We start from the raw sequence: 22,178 nt of genomic DNA on the forward strand, positions 1-22,178 counted from the left end.
AATAAAGGACTTAAGATTTAAAAAATACTTAAGAAAGGGAAAAATAAGGTGCAAATCAATATAATGATAGTAAACAAAAGGAAAAGGAACACGACAGAGAAGGGAAGCCAGTAAGGCAGAGGCTAGAAGAAGGGGGTAGAAAGGTTTGTTGGGAGAAGAAAGGAAGGAAAAGGTGGAGAAAAAGTTACAAACTTTTGAAACTAAATGGGAAAAAGGAATCTTTTTAGGGATAAAGGTTAAAATATAATTTCTTCAAAAGAGATTTTGCAAGGTACATAAGATGATATTGTAGTATTGTATTAGAAATAGAAAACTTAAATGGTTTAAGAGTTGATAAGAGATTAAAATGTTGAAATGTTTAATAATGATTGGTTTAAAATTAAATAATATGAGGGGAGGTTTAGAATATTTAGTTTTAATTAAAGAGTTTAATAAGATCATGGTATTGATGTTATTATAAAAATTTTATTATAGTATTTGTTTTTGGAAAAGGCAATGGGAATGTTATAAGATGTAATATTTAGATTTATTGTTTAATTATGTATTTAATTATTTTGGATGTACTATTTAGATAGAATGTACCAAGCAGAATCTGATTGGGTATTGGGTGTTGTTCTAAATGTTAATTTGATTAATTTAGGGGGAGATAGAAAGGCATCATACTCTGATTAGTGATTTCAGGAGAAACTTCTTTTTTTATATATAAGGAACGAGACAAAGGGACAATAAAGAATGGACAAAAGATACAAATATAATGATTTAAATTTAATATAGAAGACTTAGAATGGTAAATAAAATGGGTAACGACATGTAAGATGAGCATGAATATAATTGAAGTCCATGAAGAGAGAGATACCTGGGGCCAGGTTACTTTCCAAAAAGATTTTTTTATGTTTTGTGTGTTGTGTGTATATGTTTTTTTTTTTTTTTTTTTTGGGGGAGAATTAATAAAACCTTGCAGAAATATAGAATGAGAATAATGGTAACTAAGTCAGAAAGAAATAGATGAAATAATAATAATGAAATTGAATAAGAGTAAAGAGAAGTAAAGAGAAATTGGATAAGAGGTTTTTGTATGTTTATATGGAAATGGTTTAAAACAGAATTATAGTCTATAAAACAAGGTTTTATCTGACTTGTTAAATTTATAATGGAAAAGGTTTAAGCATGTAATGGATAATGATGATTTGTATGTTTTGAAAATTAATAAAACTTGTTTTTTTTTTTAAAAAAAGAAATGTCTTGCTGAATCATGATCTTTGAGCATGAATCTGCTTTAGAGGGAGGCAGAGAATTGAACCAACTAACTCAAGATCACCTCCTAAAACCTTGCTAATCAAGCAACTTTAATCTTGTAGCACTCAAACTTCTCAGCAACATCTAGTACACCAGGAAGGGTTACTGAATACCAAAGAGAACAAATTGGACTGCAAGGAAGACCAGCTGAGGAACAGAAAAGAGACATGATGAGGCAAAGTACAGGTACTCCTTGACATACAACAGTTCATTTAGTGACTGTTCAAAATTACAGCGGCACTGAAAAAAGTGACTTATGACCATCTTTGTCAGTTACAACTTTTGTAGCATCTTCATGATCATATGATTAAAATCCAGATACTTATGGACCCATTGCTGTGACCCAAGGTCATGGGATCCTCTTTTGCAACTTTTTGACAAGCAAACTCAATAGGGAAAGCCAGATTCACTTAACAGCCATATTACTAACTTAACAACTGCAGTGATTCACTTAACAACTGTGGCAAGAAAGGTCATAAAATGGGGCAAAACCCACTTAATAAATATTTCACTTAACAAGAGAAATGCTGGGCTCAACTGTGGATGTAAATTGAGGACTACCTGTGTTACATGGCCAGTACAAAAAAAGAAAATCCAAGCAAACTAAAAAACAAAACAGATAAAAACAAGACCTGATAATAGCTAAGAGCAGGAAAGTGGAATAGAATGAATGGAATGGAATGGAATGGAATGGAATAGAATAGAATAGAATAGAATAGAATAGAATAGAATAGAATAGAATAGAATAGAATAGAGAGCTGGAAGGTACCTTGGAGGTTTTCCAGTCCAGTTAAAGAAAGAGGCAGAAGGGCTAATTCTGGCTTCATAAGATCAAGCCTTAAGAATAAATCCACGCAAAGCCAGAAATGAGAAGACAGCAACAGACAGCAATTGCCATGCCTTCAAAGAAATGGAAGAAATAGTGATCCACCTAGTTAGTTGCTCCAAGAAGATTGCACAGGTTGACTACAAATAACCGTATGCTGAAGTTAGCAAAAATTGTGCATTGGAATATCTGCAAGATGTGTCATTTGCCTGCCAGCAAGAACGGGTGGGACCACAAAATCAACAAAATAATAAAAAATGAAGAAGCCAAAGTGTTAGAGGAGTTTAGAATTTAAACAGAAAAGCACATGCTTCACAACATCCCAGACTTAACAATTATTGGGGGTGGGGGTGGGGGAGTTGGACTAGTAAATGTTGCAGTTCCCAGAAACAGCAGAATAGAAGAGAAAGAACTGGAGAAAAATCACAAAATACATTGACCTGCAAATAGAAGTAGTCAACTGTGTCAAAAGAAAACAAAGATAGCACCAGCAGTAATAAGCTCCTTGGCTTCAATCCAGAGGTGGTATTCAGCCAGTTCTGACAGGTTCTGGAGAACCGGTAGCGGAAATTTTGAGTAGTTTGGAGACCAGTAAATATCACCTCTGACTGGACCTGCCCCCAATCCATTCTCTGACTCCGGGGTCCCAGTTGATCGGCTGGGTCTTCTTTGGTTGCCCTGCACAGGAGAATGGAGCTGGAAATCAGGATAGTGGGGTGGGGAGGGAATGGGGTTTTGCAGTACCCTTCCCCTGCCATGCCCACCAAGCCACAACACAGAATTGATAGAAAAAACTTTGAATACCACCACTGATGCAATCCCAAAACATTTGGAGCAGTGTTCCCAAAGGTAGTATTCAGCAGGTTCTGACCAATTCTGGAGAACCAGTAGCAGGGGTGGGTTTCTTCCAGTTCTGTCCACCTCTGTAGAACCGATAGCTCTGAAGAGCAGCAGACATAGAACTGGTTCTATGTCTGCTGATGTTTTTGCCCACCTGCCCACCTGAGCTGTTACCCGACCTTTATTTCCTGATTTTTCAACTTCAGCTGCCGTGCGAGACACAGCTGCAGTTAAAAAAGCAGGAAAAAAGGTGCTTTTTCAAAGGCTGCTTCTCTGCATGCAGTATGCTGATGATGATTTACAGGCGCACCCGCACAGCATGCAGGGAAGCACACTGTAAATCACCGAATCTCGTAAATCACTGAACTGGTAGTTAACCTTGTCAGATCCCACCCCTAACCAGTAATGGAAATTTTGAGTAGTTCAGAGAACTGGCAGTAACCTTCCCCCAGGAGTGGGGAGGGAATGGAGATTTTGTAGTATCCTTCCCCTGGAGTAGGGTGGGAATGGAGATTTTACAGTATCCTTCCCTTGCCATGCCCACCAAGCCACACCCACCAAGCCATGCCATGCCCACCAAGCCACACCTACAGAACCAGTAGTAATTTTTTTTTAAATCGCACCACTGAGCATTCCCCAGCCTTTCTGGTTTGGTGGACTGGTGGAAGTGGCAGTGTGTGTGTGTGTGTGTGTGTGTGTTGGGGGGGGGGGGATGTGGTCTGCACACCACTTTCACAAATGTACCTTGCGCTTGCATGCAGTTGCCCACCACTTCTGCAGCCTGGTTCCAAACAGGCTGGGGACTGGGGATTGGAGACCCATGATCTGAAACACCATTTGAACACCAGTGGCACTAACAACAGCTACCTGTACCAGGTGCTTGGGAAGGATTCAACAGATGAATAAAAATTCCGAATCCAATCTAAATATCTAGGTAACTCTGTAGTGAACCATAATAATAGTGTCTCTAGGACTGACATGATAACAGTCTTTCAGAATTTGAGAGGCTCCCACCATTTGTCCAGAATGATATAAGGTCTGCTGCTTAGAGCAGGGGTTTGGACTAAGAGACCTCCCAAGTCTTTTCCAACTTTGTTATTCTATGTTCTATAATTTTATTGATTTAACAAGTTTGGGGGAACTGTTTTTTAAACTAATCTGTTGCATACTCTACTTATAAACTAACTAGATTCACCCATCATATTAAACCATGAGGTATTTGACTACAATGTACTGAACAGATCAAACCATAATTGACTGTATGTACGTACACACACACACACCACATTTTGGTTTGAGCATGTATTTGCACCCTACCATTGTTTTGTTAATTATGAGCTCTAAACATCAAGACTTAAGGTATATTGAAATCTAAAGATTTCACTGAATTGTGGTTCAAACAGTAATGGGGGTAAGGATCAAGGTTTCTGCTGACAGGAGGAAGTCCTTGAGGAACCATTGAGTGATGTGGCCTGCAGGGGACGGTTACTCATTCTAATGGGGAAAATTAATTCGTGTGTTACTATTTAAATAATCATTATTGATGTGTATCAGCTTGCCAGATTTTTCAATATGATCATTTTTTTAAGAATATCATATTACTATATTAAATGTCATTGCTGTACATTCTTCTGCTTTTTAAATAAAGTTGCTGCCATTGTTTTATTTCTGAATGAAAAAGGCTTGGGGGTAAGATGGGCAAGGGAGAGTGTATGAAAGATAAGCATTTTGATGCTGGCCAAAGGAGATTATTCTAAAACAGTAGAAGGTGGCGCCATGAACAAAGCTGAAGGGATGGTTCTCAGTTCAAAGTGAATGGTACATCAATGGAATCATGGCATTCAAAATGAATTCTGTCAAATGTGAGAATGAATGTGTAAATGATATGAAGAGAAATGTGCACAGGGTGTTATACTGGCAAACATCTGAAGCAGATACACACAGGCAATTTCAAGTGAATCTTTCTAGTTCACGGTTTGACAGTTGAAGTTGCTAGGGTTACCTACAAAAGAACATCTCATTGTCTCCCATCCTTCAAATACATTCAGATCTTTTAAAAGAAAAAAATTGGTTTCCAAGGAAGCCAGTGCTTATGAACAAGGCTGGGGACCCTGTAATCCTATGACCACAAGCATCCATCAGCAAATGCACAGACTGAGTTAAAGCAATGCAGCTTCATGTAAATGATTAGCAACATCTTTGTGGTCATGTAGCCCAACCTTCTACTCCACACAAGGCTTTTTGTATTCTCTCTTTCAAAAAAGGAGAAATGCTCCTTTCAAAATATGACTTGCTGGTGAGGCATGCACAGTGTGAAGTTTTTGTGTTTCAGATGTATTGTTTTACCTATTTGCATATCTGTTGTTTATTAACCAGTTAATGTAGTGGAATGTAGTTTGGATTCCCAGGTGAAAGGGACCAAGAGACAACAATGTTTAAAAAGATTGGGAGAAAGATGATCAAGGTAGTTCCTCTCTAAAAACTCTCAGAATATATCTTTCATGATGCAAATAGTTGGTTTAGTTTGGTCAGGTTTCTATTTATAGATGAGAAACAATAAAAGAAACTGCTTTAAAATAACTCTGCAAGTTTTTCTTGGTTTGTGGAGCAGTTAATGAAGGAAAGCTTTTTCCTTGTATTTCTCCTGAAGGCTCTGTTCATCATCTTAGGCCTTGAAGCAGAGATTTTTTTTCTACAGGGATAGTCAGCTGCCATATCACATGAATATCTACCCATGCCATCGAAGCTATTATCCCATCATTGATATAAATATGACTCTTCAGAAAGGTTTTGGACTGAGCACTTTTTTGGTTTTATTTATATTTTAATGTTTTTATTCTTCTAGAAACCACATTGGCCAACCAGAAACTGAAAAAAATTCTCCAACATGTTGTGGATATGCAGTAATATATGGCCATCATGAATAGAAAATATTGAGAAGCTTATCCTGTGTGAATTGATATAAAAATAATTCCTTTGAGTTGATTTAGCTCTTTGTGACTTCAAGCAGTCCAAAGGGCATTTGTGATAGCTGCACTCAAATATTGGGTTGCCCTTTACCTTCTTACCCAGATGTTTTTTTACAGGTAGTCTACCTGTCAGCCCTAGTATTTTCCCAGTCTACCTGTCAGCCCTAGTATTTTCTGGTATTAATCAGACCTGATTTGGATTTCCAAGTTCAACTAGTGCTCCTACCAAGATGGATGTAAAGTTCTCAAATCCTACTTTAAAACCACCCAACATGGGGGCTGCACCCCATTCTTAGCACAGCAGTTCTGAAGCTTAAAAATGCAACATGTGAAGAAATCCATCTGCATTTCCCACTATTGGTGTCATTTATTTTTGGTTGAGCAAGAGAAGGTGTATTTATTGAAAGATGATACAGGTATGGTACATGCTATTAAATACTGCAGGGTGTTTTTCTTTTTAAAGTCTTCTTGAGATCCTGTTTTGAAAATGGAATTGTTTTAATATAAATAAAAAACATGGAATATATTAATCCACAGTGATGTCTTTCCTCTCAGTGACAGCCTACATTGCAAGATCTACAGCAAGTCAATGGGAAGGAGAGCAGAGACATCTCCTGATGTTTCACACCAGTTATTTCTAGGTTGTATATTACAAATAGACATTTCCAGCCAATCTTAAATAAGCATCCCTTACCCATCAGATTTGGCATATGAATGAAATATTTTCTATTGCAACTAGTAGTCTTTCATCAGAAATCACTTAAAACCTTTCCGGTTTCTGCAAACTTTTAGATCAATATGTCAGATTCCTGTCTTCAGAATACTATATATAGTACATATAGTAAATTGCTTCCTATGTTGGCTTCAAAACCATTATAAAAGGACCTGGCTTCAATCCTGAGAAGCTATAAAAGATCACTGGCCCTATTGAAGTTAATGAAACTGAAAATTTCTGTACCTAATTTCAGAACTGAAGGAACCGAAGCTCAGCTAATAGAAAATTGCATAGACTTTCTATACAATCATAATCGTATTTTCATTTTTGCTTGTTCTGATTAATTAGAAGATACAAGAAACATTATCCACAGTGCTGGTTGAATTGAAAACCCACAACATGTAATGGCAATGCCTAAATACCGATAGAGGACAGACATTTTAAGTGCAATGGTGTTGAGGAATGCAGGGTTCAGATTGCAATGCTGGGAAGGCTTTCTGTTCTTTATCGATGCAGGAAATGTAAGACAGTCTGCACAGCAGAACAAAGCACCATATGTAAACTTGCTTTGGTGCTCTGGTGACATTTCATGCAATCAACATCTACACAGGCCCTACTCCAGCAAGTCAGTAAAATAAGGGATAGAGAGAATGTCTTCCAAAGCACATTATTCCCCTGATTTGTGAGGGGGAGGGTCAAATATATGCTTTCCACAGTTTCACGATGGCAGAAAAAGAGCTTTGTCTCTGAAGGAAACAAAGCTGTTAGCAATGTCTTTTTAGTGTAATATTTTAGTGCACTATACTAAGTGCAATAGTGCAATATTAATGCAATATCAGGGGTTTTCAATTCAATTGTATAGAATGTGAAGGATGTGTGTTTGTGTTTTATTTTTATAGCTACAATGTACACTGAAGATGGCATTTACTTTCATTGTATGAGGTGCAGTGACAATAAACTAAGCTAAACTAAGCTAAGCTAAACTGAACTGAACTGTTGGCAATGTCTTTTGAAAGATATGATGATGGAGGATAGGCTTAATCCCATAAAACCTACATTGAGATGGTAGGGAGAATGCTAACATATTTGGAGGTGAAAGTTGTTCACTTCCTCTACCTTGTAACTAGAGCTGGATTTAGACTTGTCCACTACCGTGTATAAATGTCGAGCATACTGCTGAGAAGGGGTTGATGTCAAGGTTGTAGATGGTTGTAGATGGGCCAATGCATACACCTTCCAAACCATGTGTTGTGTGGTTATGCACATCCTGCATGCTGATTGGTTGGTCCTGTTGGTACTTTCCTATCTGAGCATCCCCTAGCCAGAACATTAACATTTACAGACATATAAATGAAACAGCTATGCAACCATCTCTGAAGGACAGATGGATACATTGCCTGACATTGAAGTGACGCAGAAGTCAAATGCAGCCTTTAATGACCATTTGATTCAACTTGAATAGGACTGCAAATCACAAGAAAGCAGATTCAAATCAAGTGTTGTGGTGTGGGTGGGAGCACAAAAGCATCATAACCATAAAAGCTACTTGAAGATAAAGCCATGACACAATAAAGGTATTAGATTGTCATTTGGTGGATTTGTTTGACTGGAGATTAGATAACCATCCATCCATAATTTGAGATTCCTGCACTAAGCAAGAGATTGGCCAAAAGGACTCCTTTCAACTCTAGGGTTTTTGGATAACAGATATAGTAAGATAAATTAGAATAATGTATGAAAGTCTGCAGGATTTTCCTGGGACTCAACCATATACAGTTAGGAGGGTGAAAATTGTACAAACAGCATATATGGTTGGGTTATCTAGGAAAGCAAAACTTGGTAGTTAATCATTTGGTTCTTTAATTAAGGATGAGTAAAAATTTAATCTAGAAGATAAATCATGCCAGGCAGAGGTTTGAGTACATAATTCTTAAAACAATGGGTTGGAAAAAATGTTTGTAAAGTATGTTTGTCATGTTGTAAGTCATTGCTTCCTTTTCTACTTCTGTTTCTTTGCTTCTTATGCTCCTACTCTATCATCTCCTGCTCTTTCCCCTCCTTTATCATCTCCTTCTTCTCCTTCTCCTTCTCCTTCCTCTTCCCCTTCTCCTTCTCCATCAACACCCTCTTCTACTCCATTCCTCCCTTTTCTGCTGCTTCTACTTCTCTGCTTTTCCTTCTCTTTCTCTTCTGCTTCTACCATCAGTTGGAAAAAATGGTCTTAAGACTGTTTGCAAACGCAGTACTGAAAAGTTGATATTGGGGAGGGGGAAGATGAGGTATTCTACCAACAAACAACTTAGTCTTTATCACCATCCTATAGTTTGCAACTACAATGGACTTGTTTTAAACTGATAAATAATACTATGCTTTTTGAAAAGAAAATCCCACTTATGCTTATGATCTTTTGATAATTTATAGCAATAGGCCTGAGTACATAAAATAAAATAAAACTATGCACATCACAAATAGAATATTATAAAACACAGTTGTGATGCTTAGAATTTAAAATGCTAATCTATATATTAGTAAAGCGACTGGAAAATTGAGGATCAGGGATTAAAAAGTAGAGAAACCAGAAATAGAATTTATACTGATTTGACTAAATCAATTCATCTTCATATGAAACAAAACTAACAAAGGGCATTGAAGAATTTGCAGCAAAGCTTAATCTAAGTCAATTCTTTCCCCAAAGTATTATGATTAGAGAGCTTCTAGCAAACAGTTTCCCTTTGATTAAAAGTTATACCTGTCAATCATTCATTTCCTCTATGCCTTCTGCTACTAACCAGTACAAAAACATAAAAATAGTAGCTATGAATTTTTGCAAGCTAGCATTCTTACGTTCTGCATTACTTTTAAAAACCAAATCATTCAAAAGATCAGAATTCAGATCTTATAGTTTCAGAGGGAACCCCAGAAAGCCTTCTAATTTCTCTGAATATTTATTTATTTATTTTGTTTATTTATTTTGTCAAGCGATTATAAGATAACAGGTATAAGTATAAGCATAGTTATGAATACATGAAATGGATACATATAAGAAAAATAAAAAGAAACAATAGGACAGGGATGGTAGGCATGTTGGTGCCCTTATGCACGCCCCCTACAGACCTCTTAGGAAAGAGGTGAGGTCAATAGTAGACAGTCTAAGGTTAAAGTTTTTGGGGTTTGGGGAAGAAACCACAGAGTCAGGTAGAGTATTCCAGACATTGACCATTCTGTTGCTGAAGTCGTATTTCCTGCAATCAAGTTTGGTGTGGTTAACCTTGAGTTTGTATCTATTGTGTGCTCTCGTATTGTTATGGTTGAAGCTGAAGTATTCATTGAAAGGTAGGACATTGCAATATATAATTTTATATACTATACTTAGATTGGACTGAAGGCGGCGTAGTTCTAGGTTTTCTAGGTCTAGAATTTCAAGTCTGGTGGCATAAGGTATTCTGCAATGAGTAGAGAAACGGAGAACTCTTCTTGTGAAATATTTCTGGACTTTCTCAACTGTGTTAATATCAGATACGTAATGTGGGTTCCACACTGATGAGCTGTATTCAAGTATTGGTCTAGCAAATGTTTTGTATGCTCTAGTTAGTAGTGTGGTATTACCAGAGAAAAAGCTATGTAGGATTAGGTTAACAACTCTTAATGCCTTTTTTGCTATGTAGCTACAGTGGGCTCTTGCACTTAGTTCATTAGAGATGAGTACTCCAAGGTCCTTGACAGAGTTTGAATCATCAACAAGGTCTTGACTATTCAGCTTGTAATTTATTTTCTGATTTTTTTGCCAATGTGTAAGACAGAGCATTTATTTGTTGAAATTTGAAGTTGCCATTTGATTGACCATTCTGATACATAGTTGAGGTCTTTTTGGAGGGTAGCAGTATTGTCTGTGGTGTTGAATAGCTTTACATCATCAGCAAAGAGAACGCAGTTGCTCTTAATATGATCACAGAGGTCATTTATGTAGAGTATGAAGAGAGTTGGTCCTAGAACACTGCCTTGGGGGACACCACTGTTGACAGGTACAGAATTTGATAGGATGCTCCCAATTTTGACCATTTGTTGTCTGTTTGACAGGAATGCTTCTATACAGTTATGCAGGTGTCCAGAGATACCATAAGATTTTAGTTTTAAGAGTAGTTTGCTGTGCACCACTGAATCAAAGGCTTTACAGAAGTCTATGTAAATTGTATTTATTGCTTTGCCCTGATCGAGTTGTGTAGCCCATATGTTTTTGCAGTGTAAGAGTTGCAGATTACATGATAGTTTTTTTCTGAAACCAAATTGTTTATTAGAGAGTGAGTTGTTTGTCTCTAAGTGGAGGATAATGGGTTGGTTAATAATTGATTCCATGACTTTACAGGTGATACAGTATAAAGAGATTGGTCTGTAATTTTCAACTAGGTTGGGGTCTCTCTTTTTGAAGATGGGGATGACTGTGGCTTGTGACTTTTGGCAAGGAGCTGGTCCTGAAAGATTTTTCAAAGATTATGCTTAGAGTTTTGGCTATGGCAGTGGATAGCTTTTTTAAGAAGTAGGCACATATTCCATCCGGTCCAATAGATAGAGATGGTTTTAGATTGCGTAGTGCTTTTTCAACATTGTCTTCTGTAAAATCAATATGTATTAGATCATTGTTGTTATCTGTGGTACGGCTAGGAAATACTGGGCATGATCCATTGCTGTTTACAAATACTGAGCCAAAGAATGTGTTAAAGAGGTTGGCTTTAATGGTGTCATCGTTGCAGTCTTTACCATTAGGTCCTTTCAGGGGTGGGATGCACCTTGAGTCTTTTAGTTTGTTGTTTACAAAATTGTAGAAAGCGCGGGTGGAATTGGTGCATAGGTTTTCCTCTTGTTTAATGTGATAATTGGTGCATTCAGTCTTTATCTGGTGGCATACATTTTTAATATGTTGATTCAATTTGTTTATATGTTGATTCAGCTAAATTCGGTGCACTTCCTATGACCTCAATGTAGCTGTTTATTAATATGACCTACCATAGAGAACATATTCATTCATCTAAATAGGCACTCTTATTTTCAGGATATCTGATTGCCTGAATGGTTTGGATGACCCACTAAGCCTTTCAAATAAAATAAGTTTCTCTCTCCATTTTCATGTCTCTGAGCAGAAAACTCAAAAAGCATCAGTGAATATCTTAGTGTCTCTGATAAACCTGCCAGTTGCATTGATGCTAACATTGTTAACCAATACTGCTTCTGGCTACATTGGTTAAATCTGTCAACTTCAAAAGTACTGTGATTTATACTGTACCTTTGGTTTCATGGAGTCTTAGCTCATTCATCCTCACAGCAAATGTAATGAAAGTCCAGAAAGACAAGCTGTGATTATTTTTGCTTTACAGAAAAGTAACTGATGCTGAAGAAATAATGTCTGTCTCTGTCTGTACATCTGGCCTAATTTTGCTTTCAAATTTTTCAAGTATAGCTGTTGGACTAGACCAAAGTACATTTGGTTAACCTGTGATTATTAATCACTCTTTGCCCAGGATTTTCCTCACCATTTGCCTTGTGTCCTCATTTAGAAAGAAGTACTTTCTAAATGAAGCAGACAAGATAAACCCTCTTCTTTGAGAAAACAAGCATTTACAATTGCAAGAAAGGTTGACATACCCCCTCAAGGGTACCCAGAAATGCTGTTTCAGTGAAGCTATTGCTGTTTTGTCCTTGGATGGCTGTATTCTCATTGGAGGGGGATTCTTGGCCAGATATGGTTTTCCATTCCTGGATCTGTGTGGTTAGGAAAAAATGCCCAAATTCAGAATGGCTGATACATCAGAATTAGAATTTTGGAAAACAATAGAGGTAAGTTATAATAGAAACATAGGAAAAATGCTTCAACCTGTTGTCTCTTATTTTTGTGATGTGGGGAAATCTGTGTGTTAAAAGGCATGGCTTTGAGTGAGCAGGAAGAGGCAAGCAAGCAAAGTACTGATTAGCTGACAGATTTCTTTGCTGTGCTTTTGGCCAGAAAAGGCAAGAACTGTGTTGCTCACTTATGAGGAGGCAATGACCCAAGTAGTGAACTGACTGTGTTTATTAAGATGGGCCTGGACTCAACTCTGACCTGGAACAAAAAGAACTTAACATGTTGAAAGGAACGTACCTTTCCTCCCTGTAATGTGGGAAGGCTTAATTTTAACTAGAGACCAATATCCTCCTGAGTATTGATTAACCTTTGCTAATTCTAGCCTTGCTCCTAGTTTCCTGAGGTTCAGATCAATCTGAAAACAGTTGAAGTTGTCCAGCTTATTCTATGATGTATTTTTCAACTGAATTCAGAAGGACCGGAGAATGAGCAAGCTTATTCTCTGAGTAAATCAGAACCAAAATGAATGAAAAGTCAGTCAGATAATTCTGTGGGATGAGATCAATTACAGTGGTAATAACAACATACTTGATTTTTTTCCTCCTCTGCTTAAATTTATAAATATACAATAGACTTAGAGGGATTATTTAAATAAATTGTGTCATAAAACTTTTCCTCGTGAATGTAAATTGTGCCATAGAATTTCCATGAATGTAAGTTTTCCTCATGACCTTGAGATGGGAGGAGAACACATCACTGTAAACTTTACAACCTACCTTTATCGTACCTTGAATCCATGTTGCTCTTCCTCCACATTATAACACCTGGTAGTTTCAGGCAACATCTGGTGGAATCCTTGTCATTCTTCCTCATCTCATGCAATCTCATCTACTGGAAGAAAAAGTGATCCATCAATTGATTCCTCCAAGCCTCTTATCCAACCAGTCTTGATGAAGGAACTGCTTTGAGCCTCTCTAGAAGCCTTTTACAGTATGCTTTACATTTTACATGGTCCAGAACTTTCAGCATCTGGAAAATGGAAAAGATGGCTGCCACATGAGTCCTATTGAGCTTTGTGTGCCAATGCTTTGTGTGCCAATGAGACTCTCTTGGAAGACCCTTCAATTAGTCTTCCATGAAGTCAACATTCACATGTCTGGATAACAAAAATAAAAGAAACAGGTCATCCCAAAAGTGCTTTTTCAAAAAGCAACTAGACTTTCTTTGTTTTACTTGTAGACATTTTGCTTCTCATTCAAGAAGCTTCTTGAATTCTGAATTAAAGAACTTCTTGAATGAGAAGCAAAACATCTTCAAGAAAAACAAAGTCCAGTTGCCTTTTGAAAAAGCACCTTTGGGACAACCATGACCTGGATGACTGAGAATCTCCATAGACATTTGGAAGAAATAGCTGTGCCAGTGCAGCTTCTGTTAAATTTGACAAATCACAGCTAAAACGGACATGGAGGTGCAGAATTGGACAAGAGGGGGCATTTCTAGGAATGTGCAATTGAAGCTGATATGAAATGATCACATGGGAGTTTTTCTGATACCATAGAATGGAAACCACCAGTTTCATGCTAGAACACATTAGCCTGATTTCAGCCTGCCTTAGCAGTAGAGTGGCCATGAGATCAGGACCATATTGTTGTGTCCTCAGTAAATGTGCTTCTTCATCTTAACAATCAGGACATGTGACTGAGCCACTGACTGAGCTCCCAGAATTCCTGTTAGTACTGTTAGTGTGCCTCAAATTGGTACTAATAACAAATAATAGCTTTGGGGAGAAGAGAATACTCAGTTGGAAAAATAGCTAAGGCAGGAAAGTAGTAAAAACTCTGCTTTACATATAGTGATCATGATCATTATCTTCCTTCATGGCTTCTGGTCTATTGGGAAATTGGTTCCCAGTGACCTAGGCAACAACAGTATGCTGACAAAGGAATTCTAGGATCTATAGTTTCAGTCTTTCTGGAAGATGCAGTAATTTTGGGGAAGTAAGGTATTGCCAAGTTCTCTTGAGCTATCAATGCCCCCAAACAAAACAAATGAAAAGGATTAACACCTACAATTATTTGAGCATTAGAATTAAACATGTTCAAAATGTTTCATTTCTGCAAATATATGTTGTGGTGCAGCAGTTTTCAGCAAATGAATGTTCTGGAAGCAAAAATGATTTGTGGCTTTGAAATAGGCTATTTTCTATAGTTCATAGTTCAGTGGGCAGGGGGGAGGAATATTTGAAAATTTGCTAGAATCTCTGGAAATGAACAGTTTGATCATCCATAATGTGAATATAATGCCTCATGTTTTGTATACCCAGGGGAATTTCTGGCTTGCCTTTTCTTTAGACTCTGCAATGGAACTCATCCTAAAGAGTCATACTAGTCATGAAATGATGTTTTGGGAGTAGGATTGCATATCAGAGAGCTGTGGTGGTGCAGTGGTTAGAATGCAGTATTGCAGGCTAATTCTGCCCACAGCCAGCAGTTCGATTCTGACTGGCCTAAGGTTAACTAAGCCTTCCATCCTTCCGAGGTCACTAAAAAGAGGACCAGTTTGTTGGTGGCAATATGCTGATATTGATATATAAGTCTAAGTGCTATTGTTATTGCTGAATTGTCAACATTTCTAAACTGTTCATTGAATCCTAGTCATGATTAGAGATTTTTCTGTCATTATTTTGCCGCCACCCCCAGGCCAACTGCAGTTGGATGAATTTAAAAATTAGGGATAATAATGCTAACAGGAGTTTTTAACCTTATTTACCCTCCAAAAAGACCTTGACTATGTATCAGAATGGTCAATCAAATGGCAACTTCAAATCTCAACAAATAAATGCTCTGTCTTACATATTGGCAGAAAAAAAATCAGAAAATAAAATACAAGATAAATAGTCAAGACCTTGTTGAGGATCCAAACTTTGTCAAGGACTCATCTCTAAGTGCTAGATCTAAGTGCTAGAGCCCACTGTAACTACATAGCCAAAAAGGCATTAAGAGTTGTTAATCTAATCCTATGTAGCTTCTTCTCTGGTAATATCACACTACTAACTAGAGTATACAAAACATTTGCTAGACCTATACTTGAATACAGCTTATCAGTCTGGAACCCACATCATGTATCTGATATTAACACAATTGAGAAAGTCCAGAAATATTTAACAAGAAGAGTTCTCTGCTCCTCTACTCATTGCATAATGCCTTATGCCACCAGATTTGAAACTCTAGACCTAGAAAAACTATAACTACACTACCTCCTAGTATATAAAATCATACATTGCAATGTCTGACCTGCAAATGAATACTTCAGCTTCAATCATAACAATACAAGAGCACACAATAGATACAAACTCAAGGTTAGCCACACACCAAACTTGACTGCAGAAAATATGACTTCAGCAACAGAGTGGTTAATGTTTGGAATACTCTACCTGACTCTGTGGTTTCTTCCCCAAACCCCAAAAACTTTAACCTTAGTCTGTCTACTATTGACCTCACCCCCTTCCTAAGAGGCCTGTAGGGGGCGTGCATTAGTGCACCAATCATGCCTACCATCCCTGTCCTATTGTTTTTTATTTTTCTTATAAGTATCTATCTCATGTATTCAAAACTACAGTATATTTATTCTTATACCTGTATCTTGTAAGCGATTGACAAATCAAATAAATACTAAAAAATACTAAAAAAGAAATTATTACATTTCTACATTGCCCACCTCACCCAAGTGATTCTGAGCAGTTTATAGCACCATAATGGTGCTAAATAATGCTACTCCAGCTGCTGGGAAGTGTATTTGATTTGATTTATTTGATTTGTCAATCGCTTACAAGATAATAGGTATAAGTATATACATAGTTATGAATACACGAAATTGGTACATATAAGAAACATAAAAGAAACAATAGGACAGGGACGGTAGGCACATTGGTGCGCTTATGCACACTCCCTACAGACCTCTTAGGAAAGGGGTGAGGTCAAGAGTAGACAGTCTAAGGTTAAAGTTTTTGGGGTTTGGGGAAGAAACCACAGAGTCAGGTAGAGTATTCCAGACATTGACCATTCTGTTGCTGAAGTCGTATTTCCTGCAATCAAGTTTGGTGCTGTTAACCTTGAGTTTGTATCTATTGTTTGCTCTTGTGTTGTTATGGTTGGAGCTGAAGTATTCATTGACAGGTAAGTCATTGCAATGTAGGATTTTATATACCATACTTAGATCAGACCAGAAGAATGCTCTTGTGTTCATGTTCCATTCATGGTTTTGCCATTAGCATCTAGATGATTTTGGTGGGACAATAGTTCTGGACAAGAAAGACCTTTGATCTGATCCATTGAGTTTCTTACATTCCTTCAGTGACATGTCAGTGGGCTCAGAAAGTAATATCAACTGAATTCTTGCAAATGTAAATATGTTTTTCTTTTATTCCCAAACAATAATTGTAAGATAATGTCAGCAGAAAATGTATTATAGCAACAGATGCTTGGCAGCACAACTACCACCAAAACAAGCAAAAATGAAAATATCACTGTTTTAACACATCTTTTTCCTTCATTTCTATATAAACCTTTTGTCTTTTAAACAAACAGCCATAGTTATCTTGAACAATTACTTAAGCACAGTGTTCCTGTGAATAAATCTACCCTGTTTTGGTCTCTATATTCTGTTTTTTGAAATATGCGGTTCTTATAAATGTCAAGGACAGATCTACAGCACCAAAGAGAGGCCATGCAGGGATGCCATGAATATTTCTCCATTCAACTCTGTCAATGCATCTGAACATCTGACAGGCAACACCTCCTACTCTGTCACTCTTCTTCCTGGTGAAATTTTGTCTGAAATCCTCTATTTTGACATACATGTAGCTCCTCTGCAAGATTATGATGGGCTAGAAGAAAGAAGAATAATAAACACACTGCACAAGCACATTTTTAAACAATATCATTAAAAAAAGAAAGAATCCCATTTGAAACTGAATCTCCAGAGGGAAAAGCTTAGTGTACTGACATCTTGGTTGAATGAAATTTCCCATAGAGTTGCAGGGAGGCAAATCCCATTCTATCCTGTGTCCTGGTCATTACTGTATGGTCATCATCAATCTTGTCAGGTAGTAGACAGGTTTTACTTCAGTAAAATAACAGGAAGATCAGAGACTGATTAAACAAATGGGTAATATTTTTACAGCTGACTAAGTGTTTAGGATTGTGTGTCTGTGTCTGAACTTGAGTTGGAAGGGACCTTGGAGGTCTTCTAGTCCAACTCTCTGCTCAAGCAGGAGACTCTATACCATTTCAGACAAATAGCTGCCTACTCTCTTCTTAAAAGCCTTCAGTGATGGAGCACCCACAACTTTTGAAGGCAAGGCATTCTACTGGTTTATTTTTCTCACTGTTGAGAAAAATTTCTCCTTACTTTTAGGTTGCTTCTCTCCGTGATTAGTTTCCATCCATTGTTTCTTGTCTTGTCTTCTGGTGCTTTGGAAAACAGGTTGACCCCCTTTTCTTTGTGGCAGCCTCTCAAATACTAGAATACTGTTACCATGTTGACCCTAGACCTTGTTTCAGTAGTTGAGACATATCCGTGTCTGTGTCTACACTAATGTAAGCGAAGTAAACTTCCTTGTCATTCCACAAGAAACATATCAAAAGAGAATTTATTCAAACATTATAAAAACACACATTTTGGAAACTTGGTTTTCATTCTTTCCTGGAATAAATAGGGACTCTCATTCATTCACGCCACATACTCACTATCAATCTATTTGGGAGGACTTAGCAATTCCGTTATTTTTGATGTGAAAAATAAATGGAAAATAGGTTTTAAGAAAGTGTTTATTATATTGGTATATACAGGTGAAACTCAAAAATTTTTCTGAGATTTTGGATTTGGGGTTTTCATGAGCTGTAAGCCATCATCATCACAATTATGACAAATCATGGCTTGAACTATCTTGCTTTGCATGTAATGAGTCTATCTCATATATTTGTTTCACCCTTTAAGTTGCATTACTGAAATAAATGAACTTTTGCACGATATTCTAATTTTTTGAGTTTCACCTGTATTGGTTATTTTTTTCTTTTGGTATGTTGTTCCTTATTTGTTGGTTGTTATGATTTTGTGTTGTGAACTATCTTTAGCTACTTTGAAAGAGGTACTGCATTGTGAAATTTGGTCAGCATTTGAAATTAAGAAAACAATTTTTTTTTAAAAAAAATCCTCACATTAAATTTATTATGGATATGTCTATCTCCAAGGTACATTAGCAATTCACAAAAATATGTCACACCACAACACTGGGCATAAATGCATGTGGTGTATAGGTTGATGTCTGATATAACATATAACCTAGTAAATGTGAACTCTGCTCACTTGGACACAGATTTGAACAACTGCTTGAATGCCCACATATCTGCTTCAGTTTACTTCCAGATGAATTGTGAGATTCTCTGCACAGCTGCTGCAAAACTTCAAATATTATGGAATGCAAAGATCACACATTTGTTAAGCAATCATAATTAAATAGGATTAGTGAATGCCGATGTTGTTTTTAATTGTCTGCTTATTTGTTTCTAGGCTCAGTTTCATAAATCATAAGTTGGAGAGTGCTATCTAGGTCTTCAACTTCAACCCTCTGCTTGGTGCAAGAATTCAAATTAAGCAGTCCTGACAGATGGTTCTCCAGCCTCTTCTTGAATATTTCCAGACAAGGGGAGATCACAATCTTCCTTGATAATTGGTTTCATGGTCCAACTGCTATTATCATTAGCAACTTTTTTTCAACATAAAATCAGAATCTACCTTCCTGTTACTTGAAACCATGACTCCATCTTTTACTCTTGGCATGAGAGACAACAGGTTTGTGGCTTATTCTATGTTATTTCCTTTCAGATATTTGAACAGCCCATCATTTCCCTATCCAAGCACCTTATCTCAGTAGTAAAGGATTCAATCTCTTCCTCAATACCTAGAATTTCATTTTAATGCCTTGATATTCCTCTTTGCTCTTCTACACTGATTCCATTTTGTCTGGGGTTTTAAGTTTGTAAGTTAGTCTATTCGAAGTACCTTGGTTGCTCTATGATATATTGTTTCACCCAGTTAAATGTTTCAAGACACAAGACCTTTGGTAGTATATGGCTATAGGCTTTAAGAATGAGATTTAAATCATATAATGTAATGTATACTGACTTTTGATATTCATAAAGCCCTTGGCCAACCAAGGCTTTTAGATACAGTAATGCTTTTTAGTAAGATATAGAAGATGTGGATTGCATTACTAGCCTTGGTGGAATTCTTTAATAATGGCAAGAAACTACCTGTCAGTTTTGGCACATAATGAAGTATGCCATAAATGCATCCCAAACCCACTTTTACCAAAGATTTTCATGTTAGAATCTCTAATCCAGAGATTCCCTTTTGAGCCAACATATTGTTGTCTGTGGGTGATATTTACTGACATTTATTTAGGAATATGAAAAAGTACCTGAGAGAAATAAGGCTCTTATGAGATGTGGAATGTTGCACATAATTGTTCTTGTATAATTATACTCCCTATTCCTATGATATTCTACTCAGTCCCATTTTAGTCTTGGTAATTGGTATGCTTCTATTTTATATTTCATGAAGAGATCCATACTTCAAAAATTGTGAAAGACTTAATACACCTGTTAGTAGAAAATGATTCCCTGGCTTTTACTCTTTAGATCAGGGGTGGGCAAACTACGGCCCGCGGGACACATCCGGCCCGTTGGTCATTTTAATACGGCCCGCCTCTGAAAAAAAATATTCCTCTCTGAAAAAAAATTGGGGCCGGCCAAAGAGACCCGCGCGCGCAAAAATTGCACACACAACACGGAGCTGGGCAGCCGCTTCCTGGTAGCGGGGCCAAGGCCACCGCCCGGGAACGCCCACTGCTTTCCCTCGCCAGGGCTGGGCGGTGGCGTGTTGCCCTGCGCTGCGTGGCCCCCGCCTGGCAGCGTGCTTCTCAGCTGGTCTCCTCCTCCTCGGCCATACAGAACAAACAGGCAGAGAAGGAGACCAGCCGGCTGGTTGGGGAAGCTTTCTGCGCCGAAAGAGGCAGCTACTAATCTCCGCTTTGCTCCGCTTCTCCAATGATCCGGCACCACCCTGTTCTTCTTGTGCTGCGAAGAGGCGGCTAATGATCTCCGGCTCCGCTCTGCTTCTCCAACATCCGGCGACGCCCTGTTCTGTGTCAGGCCCAGCAAGTCCGAGCAGCCGGCGCACAGAACAGGGCGGTGCCGGATGTTGGAGAAGCAGAGCGGAGCCGAGATCATTAGCCGCCTCTTTCGCAGCACAAGAAGCCTCCCCAACTGGCCAGCTGCTCTCCTCCTTCTCTGCCTGTTTGTTCTGTATGGCCGAGGAGGAAGAGACCAGCCGGCTGGTTGGGGAAGCTTTCTGAGCCGAAAGAGGCAGCTACTAATCTCCGGCTTTGCTCCGCTTCTCCAATGGTCCGGCACCACCCTGTTCTTCTTGTGCTGCAAAAGAGGCGGCACGATCTCCGGCTCCGCTCTGCTTCTCCAACATCCGGCGCCACCCTGTTCTGTGTCAGGCCCAGCAAGTCCGAGCAGCCGGCGCACAGAACAGGGCAGCGCCGGATGTTGGAGAAGCAGAGTGGAGCCGGAGAAGAAGCCTCCCCAACTGGCAGCACAAGAAGCCTCCCCAACTGGCCAGGTGCTCTCCTCCTTCTCTGCCTCCTTCTCTGCCTCCCCCTCTTGCTCCTCACAGTTGCCCTGAGCTGGTGCGGTTCTTTACTTGGGCAGCCAGACGCCCGCAGCAGCAACAGGCAGTTCTGCCCGGCTCTGCTCAGGTGTCCAGCTGGGGCTGTCAGGAGTTGCTACCACCGGCGCAGCTCCGCGTGGCTCCAGTCCCACGTTGCCTTGGGAAGGGAAAGGCAAAACCAGGAGCCGCTGAGCCTGAACCTCCGGTGCCGCTGCTGCCGTTGCAAAGCACCGCCGCGGCTCTTCCTTTTGCCTTTCCTTCCCGAGGCAACGTGGGACTGGAGCCGCGCGGAGCTGCAACTCCTGACTCAGGGGGCCTCCGAGGGGAGGGGAAGGAGGAGAAGAAGGGGGAAGGGGGCGATTCCCAAAAATCTTGTGCTGACCCGGCCCGTCTGTCAAATTTTAAAAGTGAATCGGCCCCGAGCCAAAAAGTTTGCCCACCCCTGCTTTAGATGCATGTATAACACTGCTATTTTTAATTATTCTGGTGACAGTAGCAAGTTCAGAAAGGTCTTTCTCAAGATTAAAAATTACTCAAGGGGCACAATGTCTTAAGAACGAGGTGCTTGGACTTTTTACATTAAATATAAAAATGAGATAGAAGACGTAACTGTAACCAAAACCTATCCTTCAATCAAGACCAGGTCTAATAAATAATCAAATTATTTTTCATTTCTAACCATAAAATATATAACATTGAAAGTATATAGTACATGATGTTTATAGCTATTAATTATTACTGAGGATGAGGGTGATACTTAGTGCTCATCCATCCATCCCTTTCCTGCTTGAAACTGTCTCTGTGATTTGTTTTGTACCATAAACTCATTGTTTCTAGGGCTCACCTTTCAAGACACACTAAATATAGTAAAAATTACATGAAACTGTGTCCTTATGTATGATTTGAAGAGCAAATTTTCTAAAGTTGAAGACAATTAGGTGGAATGTTTGTCTGCAAAGCTAG

The sequence above is a fragment of the Notechis scutatus genome, chromosome 2, assembly GCF_049901735.1.
Source record: "Notechis scutatus isolate UNSWTSFEM ecotype Mainland chromosome 2, rNotScu1.2, whole genome shotgun sequence".
In the NCBI taxonomy this organism is placed as follows: Eukaryota; Metazoa; Chordata; class Lepidosauria; order Squamata; family Elapidae; genus Notechis; species Notechis scutatus.